Source organism: Peromyscus maniculatus, chromosome 11 (genome assembly GCF_049852395.1).
Source record: "Peromyscus maniculatus bairdii isolate BWxNUB_F1_BW_parent chromosome 11, HU_Pman_BW_mat_3.1, whole genome shotgun sequence".
In the NCBI taxonomy this organism is placed as follows: Eukaryota; Metazoa; Chordata; class Mammalia; order Rodentia; family Cricetidae; genus Peromyscus; species Peromyscus maniculatus.
Window position 1 is genome coordinate 76,500,112 of NC_134862.1, and position 7,913 is coordinate 76,508,024.

Consider the following 7,913-nt stretch of genomic DNA (forward strand, 5'->3'; position numbering starts at 1 on the left):
TCCACATGGTGGCTCACACTTAACTCCAGTTCCAGGGACTCTAACGACATCCTCTTCTGGCCTCTGCACATACCAGGCATACCCACGGTACACAGACATACATGCAGGCAAAACACCCATACACATATTTTTTTTTTAAATTAAAATATACAGATTCAAGGCTAAAGAAATGACTCAGTGGTTAAGAGCATTTGCTGTTCATGCAAGGGATCTAGTGTGGCTCACAGGCTCACAACCATCTGTAACTTCAGTCCTGGGGTCCTGATGTCTTCTTCTGGTCTTTGTATACACACACACACACACACACACACACACACACACACACACACACACACACACACACAAGAACGCACTCACAAATCAAACAAAACTACTAGGTCAGAATGTGTCTCAGTTGGTATTGTGTCTGCAGGGAGCCCTAGGTTTGATCCCCAGCAGAATATAAGGCCAGAAGGTGGAGACTGGAGGATCAAGAGTTCAAGGCCATCCTCCATTATATAGTGAGTTTGAGGTCAGCCTGGACTGCCCAAAAATCCTGTGTCACAAACAAGAAACAGTAAAAAGAATGGCTAAAAACCAAACAACAACAACAATAATAATAATAAAAAGCCCTTTTCTCCCCATTCTACGCTGACCCCAGTCATTCTCGCCTCGAAGGCTTATCTCTGATGAGGCAGTGGCTGAGTGAGAGGAGATTGGACCTTGGTGCTGATCTTGCCAGTCAGTGCTCTAGACTCTGAGCTGAACCTGCAGGAGACGAGCACCATAAACAGGGGACCGGGTGCTCATCCCTGTCCTGTCAACCCCACCTCTAAGCTACGTTTTCATCTGCCCAAAGGGAACAGTTAAGCCTGTCCTGTCTCCCTTTCAGTACTCTGAGGATCAAGTGAAATAATGTATATGAAAATGTTCCCAACAGAATAAAGAGCTTTGCCAGGATAAGAAGTTGCTTTGATTCCAAATGATGTCAAGGGTGAGGTTTCTAAGAAGTCATTTGTGTGTTTGTGTGGGTTGTTGTTGAATCCTGTTTTGCTTTGCTTGCTCTCTCTCTCTCTCTCTCTCTCTCTCTCTCTCTCTCTCTCTCTCTCTCTCTCTCTGTGTGTGTGTGTGTGTGTGTAAGAGAGAGGGGGGGAGAGGGAGGGAAGGAGGGAGGGAGGGAGAGAAAGGGAGAGAGAGAGAGAGATCTCAGGGATGCTCTATCCAGAACAAGAGGAAGTATACTATAAACTACCCAGCTTGCTCTGAGATGGGGATGCTGATTGGGTGAGCACCCTCACTTGGGTTCTACCCTTCTCTGACCTGAGACCCTGCTACTTAATCTTGAGGCTGGGATCTTTGGCGCCACTGGAGGGAGGGGCAAATTGGGCCAATAACTTGGTTTGTTCAGGACCTGAGTAGCTATCAGTAGAAACAGATCTGTTCTCTGCCCCCAGCCATCATTACCTTCTTCCTCTCCGCAACATGCATGTCTCCAACATCTTATTATTCCTAGCTAAAAAATGAGAAAACTGGGGGTCAGAGAGGTTAACAACCTGCTCTAGCTCATTGGAAACTGGCAGCGCTGGCCTTGGAGCGAAGACATCTGCTTTCAAAATCCACACACTTTCCTTGTGCATTAGCTACTTGCCTCACAGTAAGAAAAGACTCTGTGCATAGACTAGGCTGGCTCAGAACTCAGAGATCCACCAGTTTCTGCCTTCCAACTACTAGGATTAAAGATGTGGACTCCCAATCTCCGACTGATAACTGCTAGCGAAGGGGAAAAGCTCTCTCCAAGGGAGTATCGCTGGGTATACAAACCACACTAAAGGCAAGCCTTGTGCCCAGCAATAGATGCTGAACCCACAATGAACTCAATGGCATTTTTTTGAGGCTTAAAAAATTTATTTTGTCTCAAGGAATTGTCTGGGCATTTTGTAGCCTTATAGGTCTTTTGCTTAAATATGTGTTTGTGCAAATGTGTGTGTGTGTTGGTGTTTCTTGTGCTTATTCATTGGTTCCCCCCTCCCTCCCCCCATTTGTTTGGTTTGTCCTATTCTGGTTTGTTTTAGATGCCTGTTTGTTTTCTAGTGAGCGAGACAGAGTGTGGGTTTAGGTAGGTGGGGAGATAGGGAGGGGCTGGGAGGAGGGCAAACCATTATTAAAATGTATTGTATGAAAAAAATCTATTTTCAACTAAAAAAAAAAAAAGATGTGGGCTAACACACTCAGCCTCTTCTTCCCTTTAAGATCCGATGCCATGACCCACTTCCTCTTGGAAGTCTTCCTTGGTTGGTGGGTCTGGCAGCTTCATGCGCTTCCTGTAGCTTCAGGTACCCTCTTGGCTGTTCCACAGAGCCAGCTCTTCTCTTCAAGGAGGCTCTGGGTCTTTGACTATCCTCACAGGGTCTCGTGTACATAGGACCCGTGAGCCAAGCATTGCAAAGTGTTGCCTGATGGGCTGATCAGTGGTGGAGGTGAGGTGCTAACAAGAATTTCATCTGAAGGACAGAGTGGGTGAGCCCTCTCACACCCAGTGCACTGGTCTGCAGGGTCATCTGCCTCAGCATGGGGCACCAGGTTGGACTGGGCTTTTCCTTATAGGCTGCCAACAGCTTCCAAATCATGACACAGAGATTTATTATTAGTTTCGAATGCTAGGCCTAGATTAGGCACATTTCTGGCTAGTGCTTTTAACTTAATCTGTTTCTTTTTATCCACCCTTTGCCTCGGGTCTTATTACCTTTCTTCTGTATATATTACTTTCACTGCTTCTCTGTGTCTGTCTGTCGGTCTGTCTGTCTGTCTGGCGTCTGCCTGGCTTTTTGCCCTGGGCATGTCTCTCCTCCTCTCTTCCACCTTCTTTCATTCTTTTCTCTTCTCTAGCCTAGATTTCTCCTCCTATTTATTCTCTCTGCCTGCCAGCCCTGCCTAGCCTTTCTCTTGCCTCGCCATTGACCATTCAGCTCTTTATTAGACCAATCAGGTGCCTTAGGCAGGCAAGGTGAAACAAATGCAACACATCTTTACATAATTAAACACACATCCCTACATCATTAAACAAATGTAGCATAAACAAAAGTAACACACCTTTACACAGTTAAAGGAATATTCTGCAGCATAAACAAATGCAGTCCATCTTTGCCTAGTTAAAATAATATTCTACAACACCAGGCTACAGGGATGAGGCTGGGCTGTTCCCAGCTGACCCCTGGGAGAGTTGTGTGCACAGGCATTTCTGGCTGCATCCTCTGTCCTGCTTCCTAGTATTTGGGTGGATCTAGGCCTGGGTGCCCTGAGTCTGACTCACTTGTGACCTTCAGAAGAGGATGTAGGGCAGTGACCCTTCTTGGTCACTGAGAGAGATGTGTGGGTGAGGGCTTGTGTTTATTTAAAAAGCATTTTGAGAGAAGAAAACTGGGGGAAAGACACACTAGAACAAATGGAATAGAGGGACAATGGCAGAGAAAGGGGGAAGTGAGAACAGAGAAATGCTAGTTTAGGAAGATAGTCATCCTGACATTCCAGGAAGGCGGGGGGAGTCATTCCTGTGTCATAGCAAACATTCAGCACTTCCTCTGCCTTACGCATTGGCAGGAGCACTATGGTTTGAAGGGGTGTTCCCCAAGGGGATATGTGCTGAAGGCTTGGTTACTAATGGGAGTTGGGACCTTTAGGAGGTGGGACCTAGTGGAGGTCCTTAGGTCATTGGGGCACACCCTTGAAGGGGATTATGGTCCTTAGGTCATTGGGGCACACCCTTGAAGGGGCTCATGGTCCTTAGGTCATTGGGGCACACCCTTGAAGGGGCTCATGGTCCTTAGGTCATTGGGGCACACCCTTGAAGGTGATCATGAGCCACAGTCTTTTCCTCTCTTTCACTTTGCTTTCAGCCATTTGCTCTGTCTCTGTCTCTTGCTCCCAGCAGGCTGTGCTGTCTCACCAGAGAACTAAAGCAATGGTTCTTCAGTCTTGGAAACTCCAAAACCATAAACCACAGCAGATCTTCTCTCTTGATGACTTGTCTCAGGCTATTTCCTTACAGTGATGGAGAACTGATGGACACGTTTGGTATGGGGTTGTTGACGAGTGAAGCCTAACTTTAGCATAACTAAAGAACCATCTCGCACCTTCTAAGGTTCTCAAGGTATCTTCATCCATTCTCTGCTGCTATAGCAACATACCTGATACTAGGTAATTGATAAAGGAAAGAGGACCATTTGGGGTAAGAGTTCTGGAGAGTGGGAAGCCCAAGACTCTGGTGCCAGCATCTGCCACATTTCTCCCGAGGCTCTTGTGCTGTTTCAGCTCATGGCAGAAAGTAGAAAAGCAGGTGGGCACATGCTAGAGAGGCAGGACACAGGTGTGACCTGTCTGTATAGCAACCTGCTCTTGTGGTAGCTAATCTTGTCCTCAGCATTAATCCCTCTTAAGGAACTAGTCACCTCTTAACGGCTTCATTACTTCTCAACACCGATAGACTAGGAGTCAAATTTCAACACGCATTTCAGAGGAGACAAGCCATATTCAAACAATAGCACCAGGGTCAGAAGCAAGAATCTCTGGTGTCACATCCACACTCCAGAAATAGAATTACCCAGACTAGTGGCAAGACTGGCACGTCTTCCTTGTTTGTAAAATAAGGATACGGGGTTGGATCCTGTCTGAGAGGCTTTCTAGTCTTCCTGTGGTTTTTCCGTAAGCTAAGGGTACAAGTGACTTGAGATGGACTTGATGACTCTGCCTGGGGTCAGCTAGAGGAACAAAGCCCGTGAGCCTCCAGGGAGACCCTTTGGGGGAGGACTCCAGTTTGGGAAGACAAGACATGGTCGGTCATGTGAGCGTAAGTGGATGAGAGACTGTGAAATAAGAGGGTTGTCATCCCCTGACAAACCCTGCAGCCTAAGGGGAGGTCTGGGCTGCAAAACACTGGCCTAACTGTAAGGAGACATCCATGGGGGGGGGGGGCTTCAGCAGCTGACCACATGGTAGGAACAGGGAGGGGCAATGGCAGGAAATGGGGCAGGGAACGGGCCAGGGAACTAGTCAGGCTCTTAGCTCTACCTTTCCCTTTCCGGCGTGTACACGTGCATGTCTGTGTGGAGTCATTCCTCAGGAGCGGGCTAGTAAACTGGTGATGTTCCCAGCCACATCCTTCTTGGACTTTATCTTTTCTTTCCTGGTGTGAGTACGTGCGTGTACCTGAGGAGTTGTTCTTCAGGAGCAGTCTAGTCTGTCTACCTTGTGTTTTGAGATAGACTCTCGCTGGGATCTGGGGCCTGCTGATCAGGCTAAGTGACTGGTTAGTGAGTCCCAAGGGTCCATCTCTCTCTGCCTCCCCAGTGCTGGGGTTACAAGCCGCAGCACCATGATCCCCCTCCCTTTTAAATGTGTGTGCTAGAGACTGAACTTGGGCCCCCATGCTCTGACAGCAAGCACCTTACCAACTGAGCTCTCTCTCCAGCCTCCTCCTCATTGCCGTTTCTTGAGATTTGTATTCCCTGCTGGCCCCATACTCCCTATGCTGATGAAGATGACCTTGAACTTCTGATCCTCCTGCCTGCACCACTACACCCAGTTTACACTGTGCTGGAGATAGAAGCTAGGGCTTCTTGCCTGCCTGGTGAGCACTCTGAACTACATTCAGCTGAACTACATCCGGAGCCCTGGACTCGTTCTTTATGCTGAGCAATTAGGGCTGAGTGTGCAGTGGGGCTCTTTAGTTTTGGGGGGAGGGAATCCCAAGAGATAACACTGCCATTCTTCAATTCAAGGAGGTGGGTTTGAGTGATTAATGTGCATATAAAAACAGGCATAATTTTACTTATTTTGAAACTAGCCTGCCAGGGCATGGTAGTTCCTTAGTTTTTTAAAAAGCAAGATAAAAATAATATACAGGGGTCTGTGGTTGTGCTCACATCTGTCACAGCTTGTGGGGAGGTAGCTGAACTCCCAAATCAATAAGGTAATTGAGTTATTTCCTTGAAGTGTTTCAGGCTATTACTTTAAGTGAATACAGGGCATTTGGCTGTATTTGCTCAGCTTTAATCAGCTTTGGACTCGCTGGGCACATTGATCTCTTCCAACACCATTTGGTGTTTGCCTTGAACTGGGAGAAGTTGTCTCTGTCTCCTCCATTCCTTCCTCCTGCCCTTTCCTCCTCTCCTTTTCTCACCCTTCCCCAAGTCTCTGAAAAAAACAAAGCAAAAATGCACTTCTCTCTGCCAAATGAGCTAGAAGCTTTCCGCTCCACATCACCACCCCTTGTTCTAAGAGCAAAATCAATTTTCCAAGACTCTTTACACTTCTACACACACATACACACACACACACAGCGCCTCTGCTCAACAATGTGCTTTTTAATTTAGGAAAAGCATCAAAACAACAGTCTACTATAGTTCTGCAGTGTGTCCTAGGGCAGGAAAACGGTTCCCAATCCAGCAAGAGACATTGTCCTCATTGAAGCTGCTCCCGACTCTGGCCAGCTCACAATCCCAACCTTTGTGATGACCAAAGAATCATGGCCTGTCCCGTTCCCTTCAGACTCCACCCTGCTGGCCCCCAAAGGTCACTGTCAGTGATGTCACGGAAAAGTATGTGTTAAGAGAGCCTGTCCTCAGAAGCAGCCCTGGAAATTGTCGGTGGATTCCAAAAAGGCTGCTAGGGTTGCTTCCGCTCAGCTCTGGCCCTGGGAAAATGTCTCCATCTTGGAAACAGGACACCGGGGAAGGACTCTACTGAGGCTCCTGTGGCCTGGGTGGGAGATCCCACTGTCAGTGTGGATGAGCTGCCCTCCGATGTGGTCTCTAGATGCCTTCCCCAGGCAGTCCATGGAGGACAGGGGAGGCTGGGCCTTGACCCCTCTTTCCAGCCCCGGGCATCTGCTTGCACAGCTGTCTCTATTTTTTCTCTTCTTTTTATTCTTTTGCCTTTGCATTCCCCCCGCCCCCATAGATTCACACACAGATGTGCACACTCAGGCACATCCCATCCTGCTTCACCCATCCAGCTCTCTCTTGTTAACCTTCTACGGCTCTAACTGGGGACCAGAAACATCCACCAGCTAAAGCCTAGCATAGCCATGTCAGCACTGCCTTTAGCTAGAGCCCACACAGGCGGCTTGCCTGTCAAGAGCATCTCCCCAAAAGTTTAGGGCTGCAGAACTCATGGAAAATGGAGAAAGGATCTCAAACTCCAGAACAAAATCTTCCCCAAGACTTCACTGTCTCAGCACTGCCTGTGGGACACAACTGTCACTGCAGGTGACTTCCAATGTTGCTTCAGGCTACTCCAGTTGAGAGCTGACTGCCCTGTGAGTTTAGGCTGAAGAAACCAAGGCGGGGTAAGGTGGTATTAAATACTCGGTAAAGTGTTCACCTCAGAAGCTTGAACGCCTGAGTTTTCATCCATAAAACCAATGTTAAAAAACAAAACAAAAACAGGGACAGTGGCTTGTGCTTGTTGTTTGGGGCCTGTGTGACAGAGACAGGGGGATCCCTGGAGCTCCCTGAGGTCTGTGTAACAGAGACAGGTAGATCCCTGGGGCCCCTGGCTGGCTAGCCTTACTTTTTTTGTTTGTTTGTTAAAAAAGAAAAGGAAAAAGAAAAATGGTGGTGAGTGGTTAAGTAATGAGGCTAGGTTGTACTCTGACCTTCACATGTATACACACACACACACACACACACACACACACACACACACACACACATACTCTGGGGACAAAGTGGTGCAGCCATGTGGTAGGTTTGAAAGGAGGCTTTTTGACTCAAAGATCTGACTCTTTACTACCCTGTGGTTTAGAAACCATAGTAAGTAGCCAGGATTATTTACCCTACAGAAGGGAGGAGGTTTGCACATGCTCGTGTACACAGAGACTGCATAGACACACATGCAGGGACTGTGTAGTCAATGTAAGGAACCTGGAGCTTGGTAAT